Source organism: Lontra canadensis, unplaced genomic scaffold, assembly GCF_010015895.1.
Source record: "Lontra canadensis isolate GAN:19392208 unplaced genomic scaffold, GSC_riverotter_1.0 scaffold5, whole genome shotgun sequence".
Classification (NCBI taxonomy): domain Eukaryota; kingdom Metazoa; phylum Chordata; class Mammalia; order Carnivora; family Mustelidae; genus Lontra; species Lontra canadensis.
In genome coordinates this window covers 12,009,284-12,029,947 of record NW_022630999.1, presented here as the reverse complement: position 1 = coordinate 12,029,947, position 20,664 = coordinate 12,009,284, and the positions used below count along the sequence as shown (strand labels likewise).

The 20,664-nt window shown below is 34.4% G+C and overlaps 1 pseudogene; it reads right to left on the bottom strand.

The window, feature by feature from the left end:
- Positions 1 to 18,606: 18,606 nt before the first annotated feature.
- LOC116864410 lies at positions 18,607 to 20,333 on the bottom strand (annotated as a pseudogene).
- Positions 20,334 to 20,664: the final 331 nt, after the last annotated feature.

The window sequence follows — 20,664 nt, the reverse complement described above, 5'->3', positions numbered from 1 at the left end:
ATGTTTAGCATCACCTAATTTATCACCATGGTTAAGGGCAGAAAATGGAATTTTTCCAGAAGTATAACCTCTTAGATACTTTCTCTTGACTATTTGATTTTATTAATATGTTCTCCAAAATTTGGTGATATTAATGATAGAATGGTTTATTATGTGGGCTGTAATGTTCCATGGACTTTCCTGATAATCTTCCTCTGTACTTGCTAGTTAAGAACTTGAATATTAACTTGTTCCTTCATCAGTACAAGAGGGGAACAATACCTACTTAATATTGTGGTTATAAGGCTTAAATTAGATATTGCATGAAAGCATTCAATATATACCAGATATTTAATAAATTACAGGTAGTTTTATATGATCATTGTTAATATCAGAGACCATGAGTTTTGGAGCACTTGTATAAGAACTATGAGTTTTCAGTAGTGCTGCAGAGATTTCTGTTGTTGGGAGGGTTAAGCTATGTGTCTCTTGTGTATCCCAATCACAGGATTTCTTAGAAGAGTCAGGGTTGGAATTGCCAAGAGATCCACTGGAGGAGCTGAAGGCCCGGATGCAGCTTTAGGGCAGTGTGAAGTAGTCCTATCAATACTTGATTTGGATAGGCGAAGAGGTGGAGGCTTCCACCAACCCCACCCCAGTCAATCACAATAGTCAACAGCATTGATTAATAAAAATAATTTAAGTAATAAAATGCAACAATAATAGAAGAAGAGAAATGGAGATATTGATATCAGTGAAAGAAATATATGCATTTAATAAATCCAGGCATTATGCTAGTGAGAAAGCCAATCAAAATGTTATGTTATGCATGATTCCTTCTATATACTATTCTCTGAGTGGCAAAACTATAGAAGGATAACAGGTTAGTGGTTACCAGGGAGTAGGCATGGCAGCATCGGGATTGGTGTAGCATAGGAGAGTCCCATTGTGGTGATGAACAGTTCTGTGTCTTGACTGTGGTAATGGTGTCATACATGTGATGAAATTTCTTAGAATTACACACACATGCACACACAAGTGCTTATAAAAACTGCTAAAATCTGAATGTCTGTGGTTACCAGTACTGTGTAAATGTCAGTTTCCTGGCTTAATATTGTATTGTAGCTATATAAGACATCACCATTGAAGAAAGTTTTTTGAAAAGTGCATAGGGCTTTCTGTACAAAGCTTTGCAGGTTCTGTGAGAATATATCTATTTCAAAATACAGAGTTAACATTTTAAACACAAAAAAGAGGACTGAGGGAGTGATCACAAAAGGTCTAAAATAAAACATAGGACTCTTAATAATTACACAGAAAATCTATTTAAGCATAAAAATCCATGAAATACAGATTTGATTATATGATTTTTAAACATCTACATTCCCAAATATACCATGAATATATTAAAAAATCAAATATAAACTGTCAAAGTTATTTATGGCAAGATTTACAGATGAAATGTTGTTCCCAATAATATACAAAGACCTCTTATTGTTAAAAAAAGAAAAAGCAAAACTCCCAGAAAAAATGGATTACACTATGATAGTATAACTAACAAGAAACAAGAAATGTCAAATAAATTAAGTGGTGGGTATTAAAAAGGGCACATATTGCATGGCGCACTGGGTGTGGTGCATGAACAATGAATTTTGGAATGCTGAAAAAAATTAAATTTTAAAAAATCATTAAAAAATTAGAAATTAAAAAAAGTGTATCACCATGAAAAAAAATTGTCATTCTTTACCACAGATCCATTAAAATTGACATTGTACAAGCATCTTTATTAATATAGAAAAATATTTATGATTTACTAATAAGTGAAAACAGTAGGTAATATAGAAATAATTTTAATAGAAATTTCTTATTTTCTCTTCAATCTTTATCATTTAAAGTTAGCAGCTCCAGTATTTAAATTATATTTTGAGTTACATGAGTTTTATAGTTTATTTTTAAAAGTCTAATTATATAATCATGTTTTACTTTAATTTTTTTTAAAATTCTTATTATAAGTGAAAAATTATAGTCATGCACATTCAGCATCGTGGAAATACATAATATAGAAAGTAACCCATCACCCAATAAAAACTACTCTCAAAAAAATTTAAAAAAAAACAAAAAAAACCAACTGTGGAGTTTTATCACAGAAATAAAATACATTAATCTCAATTAATACTGATTATAAAAAAAAAAGTAGACGTGCCTGAGTGACTTGGTCAGTTAAGCATCTGCCTTCAGCTCAGGTCATGGTCCCAGGGTCATGGGTTCTAGCCCAAAGTCAGTCTCCCTGCTCAGCATGGAATCTGCTTCTCCCTCTCCTCCCAGCTCCTGCACTCTCTCACTGTCTCTGTCTCTGTCTCTCTCAAGTAAATAAACAAAAGAATTTAAAGAATAATAAATAAATAAAAAAGAAAGTAAAATTCACTTGGTCTTTTTTCCTATCAAGCATGAATATCAACCCAAAATATTTGCTGTGTTCAGTTAAAGTAATACTCTATACATTTCTTTAGATCTTCTAAATGCAAAGCACTGAATAAATTCCAAAGGAATAAACTCAGTACCTCCACAAAATAATGATACTACAACATAATTGCAATCATTACAACAGAAAAAATAATGAAAGTATTAAATACCTTCTAGTACCATAAATTCTCATTATAGTTTCTCTTGATTGAATAATAAAAAGCTGGTCTAAAAGAAAAGTTCACAATCATGGATATTCTTATTCACCATCATAATTGTCTTATTTTTTTAAACAATAAAAGATCATATGCTGTGGGGACCATAATATAGTGATGAGTATGAAATAATATGAGAATTTTGAAAAGTAATATTATAATAGGATATTTTTCATTAGTTTCATGATGCTGATAAATATTCATAAAACAAAAGGCTTAATTTAAAATATAGCATCATTAATAAAAGGTTAACGTGGTGATTAACTCTATTAGCCAAATATTTGTGGGCAATAAAAATCTTCTCTACCTTTATAAAAAGAGTCTGTAACCTTTAAGTTTAAAGTAGCTATAGCTGGCTAAAGTTTGCATGCTTTTAATAACAGAAAAAAATATGATACTTAAATATCATCAATTTTCTCATCTTTCAACGGCCAAAAATACATTATTTGTGATTTTAATACTAAATATTTTGGTTGTGATATTCATTAAAAGAAGCTAATCCTTATTGATTAGAGAAGTGTAATATTGGAGATTTGGAAACATTAACAAGGAAACAAGAGAAACTATAGATTTTATGGTTATTATTACTGAATATTTAAATTTTCTGATAATAAACATTTAATTCTTTAAACGTATGTCTCGTGCTTTTTCACGTGATTTTTCTCAAGAGAGAGATTTGCACATGCAAGGAGGAGAGGGAGAGAATCTTAAGCAGACTCCATGCCCTGCATGGAGCCCAGTGAGGGGCTGAAGGCAGGGCTCCACTTGGAGCACCAAAGCATGACCCTGACATCATGACCTGAGCCAAAATCAAGAGTCAGATGCTTAATTGACTGAGGCTCCCAGGTGATTCTTTTTTCTGTGGTTCTATTATCACAACATAATGAATGCTCAGGAAATATTTCTACAAAACCTAAAAAGAAACCCTGAATAGAATGAATGTGAATCTTGTGTCTATTATCTCACTGAAATATTCACATCTCAAAACAGTTGCTATAATAGATCCTACACTGGTATGAAAAGATGTGCCCTCTGTTACTTATGAATATTTGCAAATGAAGCTAATAATGATATTGTACTGAAGGGCTTTTCCAGAGAGCTGAATCTGATGCCTCACTTTCTTTTTTTTTTTTTTTTTTTTTGTAGGTAGGTTGTGTTAAGGGAAATTTTTTTGTGCTTTTTATTTTGTTTTGTTTCTTTACCATCATTCTACTCTATTTTTAAAAATAAAAGAAAAACTGTTACTGTTTAAGATGACTAAGGAAGTCTGTTTTGGTTGTGGGAGAAATGTGACCCTGTGGTTCTAGAACAAAAGTAGAGGCAAGGAATTCCCTATACAAACAAGATCTATTGTTTTGTCAGTGGAGAGTCAACTGACATTGTTAAGGTGGGTTAGTTTTTATCCCTTTAATAAATACACAGCCAATACATGGGCTATTTGGAAGGTTTCTTCTTCTAGGAAATCATTAAATAATTCATATAACAAACTTATTAGTTGTTAATCACTTTGCTAAATACTGAAAATACAAATATTATTGGGATATGATCCCCATCTTTGTAGAATGTCACAAAGAGGCAGAGAGCTAAGCAATTTTTGCAGTATATTATAAGTGATAAGAAAAAAAAAAGGTACAAAAGAGAAGCAAAGGATTATGATGCTTTTTTTTTTAAAGATAAAATTTCAGTAAAATCTGGTCAAAAAGGGTTATAGAAGTTTATTTTGCAGGGTAAGTGAGATTTTGCCTATCAGTAAGTATGGAAATGATAATCCAAATAAAGAGGAAAGTATATGTGTGGGGCTATTTCTCAATTCCCAGTTCTGTTCCATTAAAGTCACTACTTTACAAAAAAGGAGAAGAGTATATACAAGTACAACATATAAAGCAATACAGAACCATTAGTATCCAGTACAGAAGGAGCTTAAGCATGGTGTTGCAGACAGACTCTGAGCTACCCCTGTCCATGTCCTCATGTCCTCATGATCCCCTACTTCCTGGTCTTCACACCTTTGTGGAATTATCTCCCCTTAATGGTGGGTTGGACCTGGGATTTTCTTTTAACCAGTAAAATGTAGCAAAGGTGATAGATTGCTACTGCTGCGTTTTCATTATGTTGTATAAGACATGTTTTTGGGTATCAGATATGCTAGGAGAATTGTTGGCAACATCTGGAAGTTGTGGGTAGCCTCCAGCCAGCAGCCAGTCAGAAGCTGAATGCCTCAGTGCTATAGCCCTAAGGACATGGAATCCATGACCAACCTAAGCGGCCTTAGAAATGAATCCCTTCCCTGGTGGAGCCACCAGGTGAGACCCTATCCCTGGCAAATGATTTGATTGCAGCCTTGTGCAGTCCTAAGCCCAGAATGCAACAGATGTGCCAGACTCTTTCCCCAGAGAAACTGTGGGATGATAAATTGTGTTGTTTTAAGCTACTAGGCTTGTGGTAATTTGTTATGCCAGGATAGATAACTAATACAAATGATGAAGAGAAATAGAGTGGAAGACAAGGAGAGAGATCACAGAGAGTCTTCGGTTAGAGAACGTACCAGTAAAATAAAAAACAGCAGTTAAGTTGCAGTTCCAATGGGCTAGTGAAGAGACAATAAAGTCTGTAAGGTAGTAACAGAGTAAATGAAGAAACATTCCTCTAGTTGATAGTTGAGGAGTAAAATGATTCTAGGCAGAGGATGCAACAAGCAAAACCTAATACCCATCCCTACTCTCCACCCCCCACATACTCACAGGATACCTGTCTTTATTAAAAATACAAAACAATTTAAAAATTATTCATTTATGGGGTGCCTGGGTGGCTCAGTGGGTTAAAGCCTCTGCCTTCGGCTCAGGTCATGTTCCCAGGGTCCTGGGATCGACCCCCGCATCAGGCTTTCTGCTCAGCAGGGACCCTGCTTCCTCCTCTCTCTCTCTGCCTGCCTCTCTGCCTACTTGTGATCTCTATCTGTCAACTAAATAAATAAATAAATCTTTAAAAAAAATTATTCATTTAACCTACGTCTGTTTGATACTTATCATATTCTAGGAATTATTTTTTTTTACTGCCTAGAAGTAACAAGTGATAAGGAAAAGCATACACATGCCTTTCTACAAGATTTAATTTAATGAAAATTTTAAAAATGTCAGCATGCAATTGATCCAGTCTACTGTCTCTGACATTGACTCCAAGGGCATGATGTGGCAGTTATTTGGAGCTTGAAGTTCTGGGACTATCTCTGATACCCACTAGGTTTCTTCAGTCATCTTCAGGATTATCAGAAAGCTCAACAAAGCTGGTCTGGAAAAATATTAATTTGACCCTGCAATAGAGTCATTATGTTAAGCACGATAAGGAATAGTTCCTATCTTGGAGTTTTAAGGAAAAAGACATTAATTAGAACCTAAAAGTATATCCATACTGAGGAGTAAACATGGTAAATACACCTAAAGTACCCAGAAATGCTGTTTCTTGCTTTTACTTCTAGATCCCAAAGGAATTCCTCTGTGTGCAGTCACCTTGTTTCCCTTCTTTTTCATGATAGTTAATTAAATTGTCCAATTTTATTTGGAAGATAGCTATATTTTTACTCTATAGCTTATCTTTTTGAGATAAGCTTTGTGATTATATTCCCTACTGGAAAAGCAAAAATAATTATCAGATTTTAACAATAATTTTAATCATTCAGTTGTCAGTTTTATCAAATTTAGCAGATGGAAGCAAGTGGTGAAGAAATTTAAGAAAACAATTGTCTCAATATATGGTCCATATAAAAAGGAATATTTTTCTCCTTTGTACAACATTGGAGACCAAATTTGTTTAATCATAAAGACTTCCACATTGTTGAGTATTACTAGAGATTGTCCTGTCTTTGGCAATTTAACTCAATAATCTCAGTTCTCTTTCATATGGATACTTACCAAGGTTTTCTTCAAAACAGACCAGTTTTAATATGTATGGAACATGTGTTACCAGCCATAATCCCTCTTCTCTATGAGCTTCTTAAAATTTTAAGACAAGTTTTATTGTGATAACCAATCTTCAAAGATGTCTGCACAACTGACCATGCCTGCCAGTATTTGTGTTCTGCAGGGCCTCTCCTTTAAGCTGGCTGATGCAGTAACAAGCTTAGAGCTAATGCAATGCAACACCAAAATGACTCTGTGTGACTGTCAAAGTCATAGTAGAAGTTTTTGCTTTGAAGTCTTGGAAGGCTTGCTCAGGAAGCCAGCCCCCAGGTAAGATGTTGCCCTACCATGATACCGCCAGGTTACAAGGAAACGTAAGGTGACCACGTGGAGAGGCCTTGGGAAAAGCGAGATCCTCAACCACCCCTCATTCCTCAAGCCATCCCAGACTACATGCCTAATGTGAGTGACGAAGCCTCTTGGTCATCTAGACACCCAGCTGGGCCATTGCTCAATTTCAAACTCCTGAGAGACTCTAAGAACTGACCAGCTGAGGCCAGCCAACCTGCAGAATTGTGAGAGATAAGAGTAAATTGTTATTTTATGCTGCTAAGTTTGGGGATGCTTTATTGGATGGCAATAGATAACCAAAATATTTAGTCCCTGGAAAAATTGATTGGTTTCCTTTACTGATATATCCATCACTGGTTACTTCATGAAGAGTTTATGTACAGAGAGGTTGAATTTTACATGAATCATGATTTTAAGGGTAAAATTTGTATGCCCATGTTTAAGCAAGAACTTATCCACTTTTTGACTTTCAAATAGTTTTATTTCTCACTTGAACATTTTGGCACTAGCAGAAACACCAGGAAAAGGATTTCAAAAATTGTTTCTCTTATTTCTGAAAAGATCAAAATGTGGAGTCATTTACATAATAAATGCAGGGCTCTGGCAAAATTGACTTTCCACTTAAAATTTATCCAAACCTTCAGTTTTTACTAAGGAACATATCTTTCTTGGAACACTTAGTTTCCCTCACTTTCCATGCCTTCAGTAGTAGTTGGCTTACTTATCAGGACCATTTACATCACTTGATTACTGAATAAAAGAATTCAACACATATATTTGATTGGTAATGATATGCCAGGCACTACTGTAAGCACTGGGAATGGAACAGTAAACAAATAGTCCCTAACTATTTGGAGTTTACAGATTAGTAGAAATGACCATCACCCGAAGTTTCCAAGTTTTCTCTGTTCATGGACCTTGTATTTCCTAAATGAGTTTTTTCATGGTGCTCCTAGACAAAAAGAAGTACACAACATTCCATTTAATAAGTAGTGAAGTCCAAAACACTTAATAGGTAATTTTTTTGTTCTAACAACTTATTGCATGTAAACAATACACATAAACTTAAAAGAAAAAAATTCATTCTTGCATAACTATAATTACTTAGGACTTAGGCATCATGCAGGTTCTCAAGTGTTGGAATCAGATTGGACACCACTGCCCTCATTTGCTATATTACCTTTATATGTAGTCCTTTTTTTCATATTACAGGAACCACTGAGAACTCAGCTTCCTAAAGATGTGATGACTTTGTATCTTCTAGCACCATCTAATAGAGGAACTGTGAACGAACTTGGACTTTTAGTTTATATAGTTCCAGCAGATACAAAGGATCACTGTGTTTCTTTTAAACTTTTAAAATTAAAAAAAAAAATTAATATCCTGGAGCACCATCATGAGTTTACTTCAGTGCCTCAGTGTGCCGTTTGGGAACCGAAGAAAAGACAAAGAATGCAGAATAATATAGCCTGACTGTAATGCCAGAGTTGGATGCTTATGGGGATTCCCCTCCCAAATTCAGCACAGGTCAGCTACCAGATTAAAATTTGATGTAAATTGGCTTCATCAAAATAACAACCCAGGAAAGATCATCAATACTCTGATGTATTTGTGAGTGGGGAAAATCCTCTCTACCGAATTCATGAGACCTGAAGGTCAATTAAATCTAAGTAGAGTTTAAAATTAAATAATTAATTGGTCATGACAGGAGCTATAAATGCAGAAACAAGGCTAAGTAATTCATTTAAAATATACATTTGTCCTCTGTATATAGCATGTTTTGTCATTCAACATGAAGAGTGAAATAATCTTTCTTATATTTCAGAAATTCAGTGTGGTTGTGGAGATGGAAGTCCTGTCTGACCAGATATAGTACAAAGAGAAAAAAATCTCAAAACTTTTATAACCTACCTATTTTATATATATAATATTATATGTAATAAAATAAATATACAGATTATGAAATACCCTATACCTACTTGGAAAAAACTAGTCTTTGTTATCCAAAAGAGAACTCAGACTTTATCTATAAAATAAGATATAAGGATTTTGTCATTATACTAAAGATAATTAGAGGTACAAAAATCTCAGACAAGGTCCTTTAGGTATCTTTGTATTATATCATTTAATAAAGAGATTGTGGAAAAAGAGGGAATAACTCTATGAAATATCAAATTTAATTTACTTATATTTCAAGAGCACTTATTATGTATTGGTCTTTTAACATGTATTCACAGCCAACAGTAGAACATTTACTATTGTTAACCAATTGAATTGTTGGGGGGAAGAAATTGCACACGGCCAGCCCATCGGTCATCTTCACTTAGTGATGTTTCCTAGCCTATACCCCTTAGAAATTTTTCAATGTAAAATTAACATTTAAAATTCTGTTGTTTCAAAAGGAAGTCTGAATTATGATTTTCTTAAGTATAATGGAAGATCTGGTAAATGTGGCCTTGAGGGAAGCATCTGATGCTATGTAGGGATGTGTCTTTAAAGGGTAGCTCACTCACCAGTTCTATTCTCTGTTTATATCCTAGTTATGTAACTTATTTGTAATTTATGCCTAGGCCAGTAAGCATTTGAATTTGTGAATCCCATTAGAAGATAGTTGATTTATCCAGATAATGCCTAAATCATAAGAGTAGTCACAGAATGATGATAAATATTTTAATGGAGGGCATGTAAAAGTCCCTTAGTTTTACAAACCACACCCATAAGTCAGCTATCTTCCCCCACCCCTTTGGAAGAAGTGCAAAGATAAAGCAATATTTAATGTGTCTCCTCAATAACAGCCAAGTTTTACAAACTCAACTTGTGATGTAAACTTCTGGTGAGGGAGACTTTCAGGAAAGCAATTAATGAGAAATAGTAATCATGCAGAAAATTTAATAAAATATGTAGATTCACTATGGAAATCTAAAGACAGCTAAAGGTAAATCTTTTATAGTAAAAATTTATTTAAATTACAGATTAAAAATACACAAGGATAGAAAATTGCCAATGACTAGAAGGAAATAAATATGCTTCACCTTCTCTCTTTATTTTAAATATAGCATGTTTTAAATCTATCACTTATTTTTGTATTGTTATTTCTTTAAAAAGCAATTTGAGGTGATTCATAAAACTTAGTATAATGTAGAATAGGGTCATTAAAATGCAAAAAGACATAGAACATAAGGGGTTGGATAATCATCCTAGTTGATTTAGAATACTGTATTTGTGCACTAAATTTAGAAACAAATGTCTTGATATCTAAAACAAAAATTCAAGAGGAAGGAAGAAAGGAAGAAAGAAACTTGGTAAATTATTCTTTCTGTGGTAGGAAGGATACACATTTATCTAAAGAAACATTCCTGCATAAACTTAAAAGGTAAATGTTACATGTGATGCCTTATTTATAAAGAGGTTTGCTGTATATTAAAAAACAAATAATGATAGCTTAAACAAGTGTAGGTAACATTTTCAAATGATCTCCAAGATTCCCATTCCCTGATGTATGTTCTCTATATAACTCTATCTGCTTGAGTGTGGGTCTGGGAATATAATGGCTTTCAATTCCATGATTAAGTTGTACAATATAACCAAGGTGATGGGATTTTGCAAATGCCATTAAAGTACCAAATCAATTGACTTTGAATTCATCAAAAGGAGATAATTCTGAGCAGGACTGATCCTCTCAGGGGAACCCTTAAAAAGAACTAGACTTGGGGTGCCTCAGCAGAGAACCTCCTGCTGGGATGGTCCCCCAAATCTGAAAACCATCCCTGGCTGATGACTGGCAAGAAAATGTAACTTGAGTGCTACAGCCACCATGACCTGAATGCTGCCAACCTGGGAGCTGGGAAGAGGCCTCACAGCATTATGTGAGATTGCAATCCCAGCCAATGCCTTCCTTCAGCCTTGTGATACTCTGAGCAGATGACACAGCTTACCCATACTTACATTACTGCCTTTACTCATAGTAAATGGGTTCTCTTTTAAACCACTAAGTTTGTGGTAAATCCATTATGCAGCAACAGAAAACTAATGCAAAAACACATAATTTCATTTCTTTTTCACCTAAAAGTATCCTGAAGATGAATGGCTCAGGACCAATGTTAATCTGACTCAACAGGAGACAGGCAGCTCTACGACTTTGCCATTCTTCCTGTCACTTCATGATACAAAATGTTGGCTTGAAATCCAGCAATCACATCTCCTTGTAAGTATAAGGAAGAAAGAGCAGAAGAAAGGGCACATCCATTCCTCTTTAAGAAGTCTTAGTGCTTTTATTTTCCTGGCCATTATTTTGCTGCCAGCCATGTTATCTGCATGTGTGGTTGAGAAAAGGAAGGATTTTGATAAGCTAGAGAAACAGAAAGCTAGCATGCTACTAGATTGTTTCTCTTAAATGAAAGCTATATTAAGGGGCTAGATTACAACAAACTTGTGTCTATTCTAGGATATTTTTGGAAGAGGGATATGTATGCTGTCAAATTATGGAAAAGATCAGACTTTGCATCCAATTACAGTCCCACAATTTGCTATGTAGATTGAAAGACTGGGGTAATTTCTCTGAGCATCAGTTTGTTTTTGTAATCTGTAAAATATAGGCAATTATTCTAAAGAGTAGGCATTGTTGGGGGAGATTAAGTAACAACACAAAGAGGCATGTGAGATGAGGTGCCAGTTATGAAATGTTACACTACAGTGTAGTAGCTGCCTTCTCTTACTAAGGAGTGTAGATCATGAGGTTGTGTTAGTTAGGAATATTGTAATTTTTTTTTCTTTATCAGATAAAGACTTTTACATCAGCTTCAGCATTTGGGTAAATATGTAATTGAAACCACAGATTACTGCAATAAATATCATGGATAGAAAAATAAATGAATGTGTTTTTAATCTACCAGCTTGTTCACAATTTATCTAAACACTATAGGAAAATGAAATGGAATTCCAATAGACTTGTCAGGATTGAATTGGTTCCCAGAAGTATGGCCATGTAACTGAGTAAAACAATCTATTAGATAAGGCCACTTAGAATAGCCAATTTAAATATCAAAGAATATCTTTTAAGAAAAATGAATTATGTTAAATTGACATTTACTTACTTTGTTGATGATTAACCAACAATTTTAGCTGCTGCTTAAGTTGCTCGTTTGGATGTAGTAAACCAGTTCTGCTAATGTGGAAGAGGCATAAATTTCTTTTTTGCTAGAGCTGGTAAATATTTATCTATTTCCTTATTAGATAATATACATTTTGTTTACCAAGAAGTCAAAATGAAATCAGGGTGAGGGGATTAAGACAGAGCCCTACTTTCTTTATCCAAGATATTTAAATTATCTGTTTTGTTTTTCAAAGAAGTCTTTTCTCTGCACTCTGATTTTAGCTGTAGGACCAGAAAATAGGCTTTGGAAATGTATTAATAGACTTAAAATTATGGTAGGCTTTATGATTCAGACTTGGGATGGCTCCTGCAAGTCGAATTAAAATCTGACAAGAGATTTATACATGCTACACACACAACACTCCTACATAACTATTTTAGTATTCTCAATCACTTGCTCTATAAGCTAAAATAATGTATAGCACAATGATCACAGTTGGAGTGGCTATAAACCAAACTTGATTCTCTCATACATAAGATAGAAGATTAAATGATCTAGTCTTATAGTGTCATTTAGAAGAAAGAAAATATGTTTTGGGGACACATGCAGAACATTAATTGGTCCCATATATTTTGGATTAATGTGTATATGAATTCAGAGTGTTGTTTTGTTATATATAAAATAACAAAAATATAAAAATAATATATTTCTCTGTGTATATATATCCCCATATGTGTGTGTATATATACACATGTATATATATACATATATATATACACACATATATGCCTCATAGATGTACATTTGCATTTTGTGGTTGATACATTTGCATGTCAAGAATCCTAGCAGTAGCAAAGTCCTTTATACCAAAGGCAGATAAAAATTTCAGGAAATTTATATTGATTCATGTTCTCATTCAATTATTTTTCTCAATTTGTGTTTGTGTGTAAGATAACTGGAAATTAAAGACTTACAGACAAGACAAGAAAAAGCAAATATCAGTGAAAAATAACAGCAAATTCATCAATAAAAGAAATGTTCACCTAATAATATAAAGTAAGTAAATATAAGTATGTGGAAGAGTATCTTGCTTGATATTGACAAATCCATCAAGATCATTTTAAAAACCTACCGAATTTACCTCAAAATATCAGTTTAATTATGGAAAATTAAGAATGAAGTATCACACATTTTTCCTTCTTAAAAAGTCATACTTATCTTTGTTACATTGGTCATAACAGAAACTACAAGAATTAAAATTGTAAATTTCCCGACTATAATTTGTTAATAATTTGCTTCCTTAATGATTATATTTGTAAGTCATTCAAACACCAGTTTTACAGAAAATCCTTTTTTTAATGAAAAAAATATTCCTGAATTATGAATAATTGAGCCCTATTATTGTCTGCGCGTGGGCCAGGGAGTAGGAGAAAGTGGAGTAGTTAGCCTTAATTATCTGGATAATTTATTTCTGTCAACCCAGCCTTGGTGCCCTTTCCTTTCAAAACTGAAAAGTTATATTAGAAATTATAGTTCGTCTTAAAGGAACTATAACATTAGAGATGACATTTCAGCACATTTGCGGATAAGTTATTTTCACTATGTCACCTTTCCCTGTGATAGTTCTGCAGTGTTCCTATCCTAGGATAGAGATTGAGCGAGTAGATGACAGGAGGGTCAGGGGACTCTTCTCTCTCACTCGAAGGCTCCTACCATTGCCATAGGAAATCAGATTGTTAGCATGTCAGCTCAGTCTGTCAGATTCCCCTGAGTGCCGCTCGGCCAGCTAAGAGAAAATACCTTGTGTATTGGCTGTGGATGTCCCTTAACAACACCCAGTCACTCAGTCATGCAGCCTAAATGGGGCAGCACACAACACCTTCACACTAGTGTACGATAACTGAGCTTTCCATCGATGTGTCTTGACCTTATAAGAAGGCACAGCGAAGGGCCAGGGTGAAGAGCCCAGTAGCTTGATTGCTACTAACCTTCTCTTGTCTGTTAAAAATGGCAGCTCCTTTTACTCCAGTCAGTCAGAAACAAATGTAATAAAACAATCTTTACTCAGAAAACCAGTCAGGTATTTCTTTTATGCAGTGATGAAATACAGCCACTAGATGACACCAAGAGATAGTTTCTATATGTCTGATTAATATCTTACACTCAGTTGCCTGTTCAAAGGTGACATTCTTGAGATTTTCATTGAGATCACAGATGTAAGTCAATTAAGTGATCTAAATTTTTCAAATTGCCTTGCTTCAATATTGTCAATTTCCATCTATGCAGGAAAACAAAGTTAAAATCCAAGAGAAACAGAAATAAAACAAAACCGTCGGGTATGGGTCATTTGGATACCTAACCTCAAACATTTCCACTTTTGTTTCCTGTTGTACATACACTATCAATGAGCTGTTCTAGGAGAGTCCTTACTGCTACTGTCATTTTGGAAAGTTTCTGCCAGTACTCTGTCATAAAACCTCTTCAAGGACCTGAAATTCAAAGGTAATACTTCTCTCCAGTCTACATTTTATAATCCAAGTCCTAGCAATATTCATTTTTGCATGGTTGCAAACAATTGGCCTGCTCCGATGTCTGTTTCAGCAAGAGGGGGAAAAAAAAAACCAAAAAACAGTAACTATTAGTAAGTTTCAAATCTCAAATGATTATCAGTATTTTCTTCAAAAAACAACTGATATTTTATTTTGGATTTAGTATGCTGATGGTTCATTGCCAAATTAATGTAATTTATATCCTGGGCATAGTCTTTATAATAGTAGTTCCCCCATATAATACAATACTATTTCAGTAGCAGTGTATCTGTATGATAATAGTTGCACACAAGTTTCAAAACCCACGTCTGAACCAATAAAAAAATCTCCAGAAGTTCAAGATCATGAAGAAACAGTTAATATTAAATACAGTTTAATAATTTCTAATACAGTTAATTAAGTTCTAGTAAATGTTACTTAAACAACTTTGTAAGCTTCTATGTGTAGCTTCAAAAATATAATAATGATTTTGTCTTTTAATTAGATTACCACTTGGTCAATTAAATTGCATTTTTTTCATCAAAGATATTTGTTATTAGAAAAAAGACTGTATATTGATTATATCATGGAGAAAAAAATTGTTCTTGATCGTAAAAACAACATTTGAAACATACAGTCATGTCTAAGAAGCAAATGTGTAGAAATAAAGAGAACACAAGGCCATACCCAGGTATTGAATATTAATTCAGTAAAACATATGCACATCCATTAATTTACACATGTAAAATGACAAAGAAAAACAAATTCAACTTCATTCTGGAATAGCAATTTTTTTTTTTTAATTAAACACTCTATTCTAGTTTATTTAGTACATCCTTTCTGTTCCCTTTATGAATTTTGGACCATTACATATCTGATTTTACTAAGATTTTTGGGTTTCTTGAAATTATAGCAGGCTTTTCTTATTTAAATAGCACTCATTTAAAATCAATATACAGAGACAAATTTCACGTTGAGTATCTTCATTAAAAAAGATTGGCTAATTTGCATAAAACACTGGTACCTATATAGACTTCCTTATTCGTTTGTTTTTTATTTCTTAAGTGAAAAATCTTAGGATGGACCCACTTAAAAACTCGGTTTGTTCGTGGGGCACCTGGGTGGCTCAACTGGTTAAGCATTTGACTCTTGGTTTCTGCTCAGGTCATGACCTCAGGATCCTGGGATCCAGCCCCACATAGGGTTCTGCACTCAATGGGGAGTCTGTTTGCGATTCTCTCTCCCTCCCCTTGTGCCCCCAGTTCACTCTCTTAAGTAAATCAGTCTTCAAAATAAAACAAACAAACAAAAAAACTTGGTTTGTTCTGAATGCCAAGAGTGTTAAATTTATTACAAATTTTATGTGTATAATTTTCATATTCTTTAAGATTTCCTAAGAATATGGGAAATGAGTACTCAAAAATATTTTACTTTCAGAAGAACTTTTTTATTTTAAGAAATTAGCCATTTATTTTATTGGAATATATTGTTTATTGGTTATATTGGAATATAAAGTTTTAGACCAACTACTTATTCTCTCCGTGGTTCTGTTGATTTATATCTTATATCTTGACTTATATCTTCTCTATTATATTGACTGTATTAACTTTCCATTCCTGAGAAAAATACGGATTTCAAGTCCATAAAATGAAAAATACACTCATTTATATACACAAGCACACACCGCCCCCCCATCATTCTAAAATGTATTAAATATATTATAAATAGCATGCAGGAAAACACTGTTGTGTAATGCCATGACGTGTTAACTCCTTTGTGTTGGAAATCACAGAGTAGTTAGTAGGTGTTATCTTCCCAATCCCATTAACAATAGTTACATAGAGATGTGGCAATGGGGAAAAAAAAAAGTCGCCTGGGATTCTATAATGCACAATTGAAATAGGTACATGAAAAGTAAAATACTAAGCTTCACTGGGAGTTTCTGTTTTTCATCATTTATTTTCCTATGTCCTAATTTTTTGTAACCTCTTAAACAGAGATACTTTATCATCTGATTATGTTTATTAAACACTTTGAATTATTAACCATCTGAATTTTGGAGGGAGACCTCCCAAAGCAGCTTACACATAATTTGGCTGTCTAGTTTATTTTTCCTTTTATTATTTTTTATAGAGATATTTTCTTTATTTTTCCTCCATTTACAGGTGCAGAATTAAAGAACACGTTCTCTCACTATATTATTGATGCACTTAAGTGGAGTGTTCCAAAGCATGTAATTACCGTGTAGGCTTATGGCCCTGAAGTAGCCGGGGATGGTGGTGCTGCATATCCATGATTTGAAGGACATACAGTGATGATTATAGAGGCAGTACTCTGCCTCCATTCTAGCCCTTTTGTGTTTAGCTGGTTGTCATGGCAAATAATTGGATAGAATTTAAGCCACTTTCTTCCAAGTGGGAAATTCATAATTTTACCCTTCACCTAATTTTGTAGATACTTTTAAAGAATCTTAAAGTTTCTACAGGAATGACGTCGAGCAGTGTGGGAAAAATTTTTCATAGAGAGTGGACACTTCAGATATTAGACATCTGTTTCAGGGGGTAACGAAGTCAATTTTCATTTGCATCAATTTGCTTTATTTTCTTATAACTAAGCCAAAGACTTGGAGCTTCTTTGATAAAATGAGCCTGATGGAGTTGACATTGACAGCTTCTGAGAGAAATGGAAAAACAGTTAAAAAAAAATTCTTACTAAATTTTAGCTAAAAGGACATTTTACCTAGAGTAGGATCTGGGAAAGGCATAGAGTCGTTTCAAAACACAGCTGGTAGAGATTGTAAATAGAAATTTTAAGTTAATAGTGTGATAGTATTGCCATGAGATAGAAAGTCAGGATTAATTGACCCAAAGGACATGTAAGTCAAGTAATAATGTTGTATTTCTTTCATTTCATTACTTCCTGTGTTACTTATATAATATGGAAATGTATACTTATAATATCCCTTTAATTGTAAAATATAGTTATAAAACCGTAGAAAATTTAGAATTGAAAATTTAGAATTAAATACTATTTGTGATTAGTTCAGTTATTCCCTGAGAGGTAATAATTTTTCAGTCAGTCTTTAACGGTGCCCTCTGTCAGCCATTGAGAATAATGTAATAAACTGATTTTTAAAAGGAGCAAACAAATAAAAACACTCCTGCCCTTAAGATGTTTACATGCTAGGGCATCTGGGTGGCTCAGTTGGTTAAGCATTTGCCTTCAGCTCAGGTCATGATCCCAGGGTCCTGGGATCGAGTCCCATATTGGGCTCTCTGCTCTGCGGGGAACCTTCTTCTCCCTCTCCCTCTGCTGCTCTCCCTGTTTGTGCTCTCTTTCTCTCTGTCAAATAAATAAATAAATAGATATTTTTAAAAGATGTTTACATTCTAGAAAGGACTTCAAAATATGAAAGATGATGCCTAAGAGTTCTGTGGCCACTTCATATTGATGATTATTTGTATACCACACTGGGATCCAAGTCTAAGTTCACAACACTATCATTCTTTGGACAAAAAGGCCCCTAGGTCAAAGTTATTTACTGTTTAACTGCAGTGTTGCTTAAGCTGTTTTATACTTAGCAGTACAGAAACGGCAAATTGCTTAGTGGAGTACACACATAGAAGTAGTATAGAATCCTGGAGGTTAGGAGGTGCTCCTTTAAGACTAAAGTTCCTGTTTGAGCTCAGAATCATTTACTTCTTATTCATGCTAAGAAGAATTTCATGAGGAATTGAGAAAATGTATAAACAAAGTGGAAGAAAGGTATAACAGTGGGGAAAGATGAGACAGTGGTGAAGAAAAGAGATGACTTTGCAGTACAGACGTCCTTGGAGATATTTCAGGCTTGCTTCCAGACCACTGCAATAAAGGGAATACCACAATAAAGCGAGTCAAATGATTTTTTAGGTTTACCAGTTATAATTTAAAGTTGTCTTCATACTACAGTTTTTATATAAAAGTTATACTATCATTTTTAAGTGTGCAAAAGCATTATATCTTAAAAAATACATGCCTTAATTTAAAAATACTTTGTTGCTAAAACACATTAAGCATCATCTGAATTTTCAGTGAGTCATGATCATTTTGTTGGCAGAGGGTCTTGACTCGATGCCCATGGCTGCTGACTGATCAAGGTGGTGGGTCCTGAACATTGGGGTGGCTGTGGCAATTGTTTAAAATAAGACAACCATGAAGTTCACCACTTTGATTCTTCCTTTTGTGATCACTCTCTCTGAAGTGTGGGATGGTGTTTGACAGCATTTACCCACAGTAGAACCTCTTTCAAAATTGGATTCAATTTTTCTATAACCCTGCTGCTGATTTACCAACTAAGTATATGCAGTATTCTACATGCTTTGGCATCACTTCAGGAATCTTCACAACATCTGTAACAGGAGTAGATTCCATCTCAAGAAACCATTTTCTTTGCTCATTCATGAGAAGCACCTCTTCATCTGTGAAAGTTTTATCATGAGATTGTGACAATTCACTAACATCATTAATCTCAACTTCTAATTCTAGTTCTCCTACTATTTTGATATTTCTAATCTGCAGTTGCTTTTGCCATTGAAGTCTTGAACCCCTTGACATCATCTAGGAGAGCTGGAATGAAATTCTTCCAAAATATTTATGTTGATATTTGACCTCTTCCCATGAATCATGAATGTTCTTAATAGCACCTACACTGGCCGAAACTTTCCAGAAGGTTTTCAGTTGAGTTTGCCCAGATCCATCAAAGGAATCACAGTGACTGCTGTAGACTTATAGAATATATTTCTTAAATAATAAGACTTGAGCGTTAAAGTTACTCCTTGATCCATGGGCTGAAGAATAGATGTTGTGTTAGCAGGCATGAAGACAACCTTCATCTTGTACATCTCCATCAGAGCTCCTGGGTGACCAGGTGCACTGTAAGTGAGCAGTGATATTTTGAAAAGAATCTTTGTTTTCTGAGGAGTAATTCTCAACAGGGGCTTAAAATACCCAGTAAACCATGTAAACAGATGTGCTGTCATCCAGGCTTTGTTGTTCCATTTATAACCACAGGCAGAGTAAATTTAGCATAATTCTTAAGGGCCCTAGGATTTTCAGATGGTAAATGTGTGTTGGCTTCAACCTGAAGTCACCAGCTGCTTCAGCCCCTAACAAGAGGGTCAGCTTTTCCTCTGAAGCTTTGAAGCCAGATATTGACTTCCCCTCTCCAGATAGGAAAGTCCTAGATGGCATCTTCTTGAAATAGAGGATTGTTTCCTCTACACGGAAAATCTGCTGTTGAGTGGAGCCACCTTTGTTAATGAGCTTCTCTAAATCTTCTGGCAAACTTGCTGCGGCTTCCGCATCAGCATCTGCGGCTGCACCTTGCACTTTGATGTTCTGGAGATGGCTTCTTCCCTTAAACCTCATGAACCAACCTCTGCTGGCTTCAGACTCTTCTGCAGCTTCCTCGCCTTTCTCAGGCCTCATTCAGTTGAAAAGAGTCAGGGCTTTGCTCTGGATTAGGCTTCGGCTTAAGGGAATGTTGTAGCCTGAACTCTCTCCAGAACACTAAAACTTTCTCCATATCAGCAATAAGGCTGTTTTGCTTTCTTATCATTTGTGTGTTTACTGTAGTAGCACTTTTAATTTCCTTCAAAAACTTCCCTTTGCATTTACAACTTGACTGTTTGGCTATCATAAGGGGCCTCTTAGATTTCAGCCTATCTCAGCTTTCTCTGTGCCTGCCTGACTAAGCTTAACTGTTTCTAGCTTTTGATTTAAAGTGAAAAACATGTGATTCTTTCTTTCACTTGAACATTTAGAGGCCATTGTAAGGTTATGAACAGGCCTAATTTCAATATTGTTTTGTCTCGGAGAACAGCAAGGCTGAAGAGAGGGAAAGAGACAGAATAGTTAGTAGGTAAAGCAATCAGAATACACACATTATCAATTAAAACTTACATGGGCACAGTCCATGGCACCTCAGAACAATTGTAATCATAACCTCAAAGCTCACTGATCCCAGATCATCGTGGCAGACATAATAATAATAATAATGAGAATGTTTGAAATACTGTGAGAATTACCAAAATGTGACAGAGACATGAAGTGAGCAAATATTTCTGGAGAAAATATTTTTGGTGCTGACCATTTCACTCAA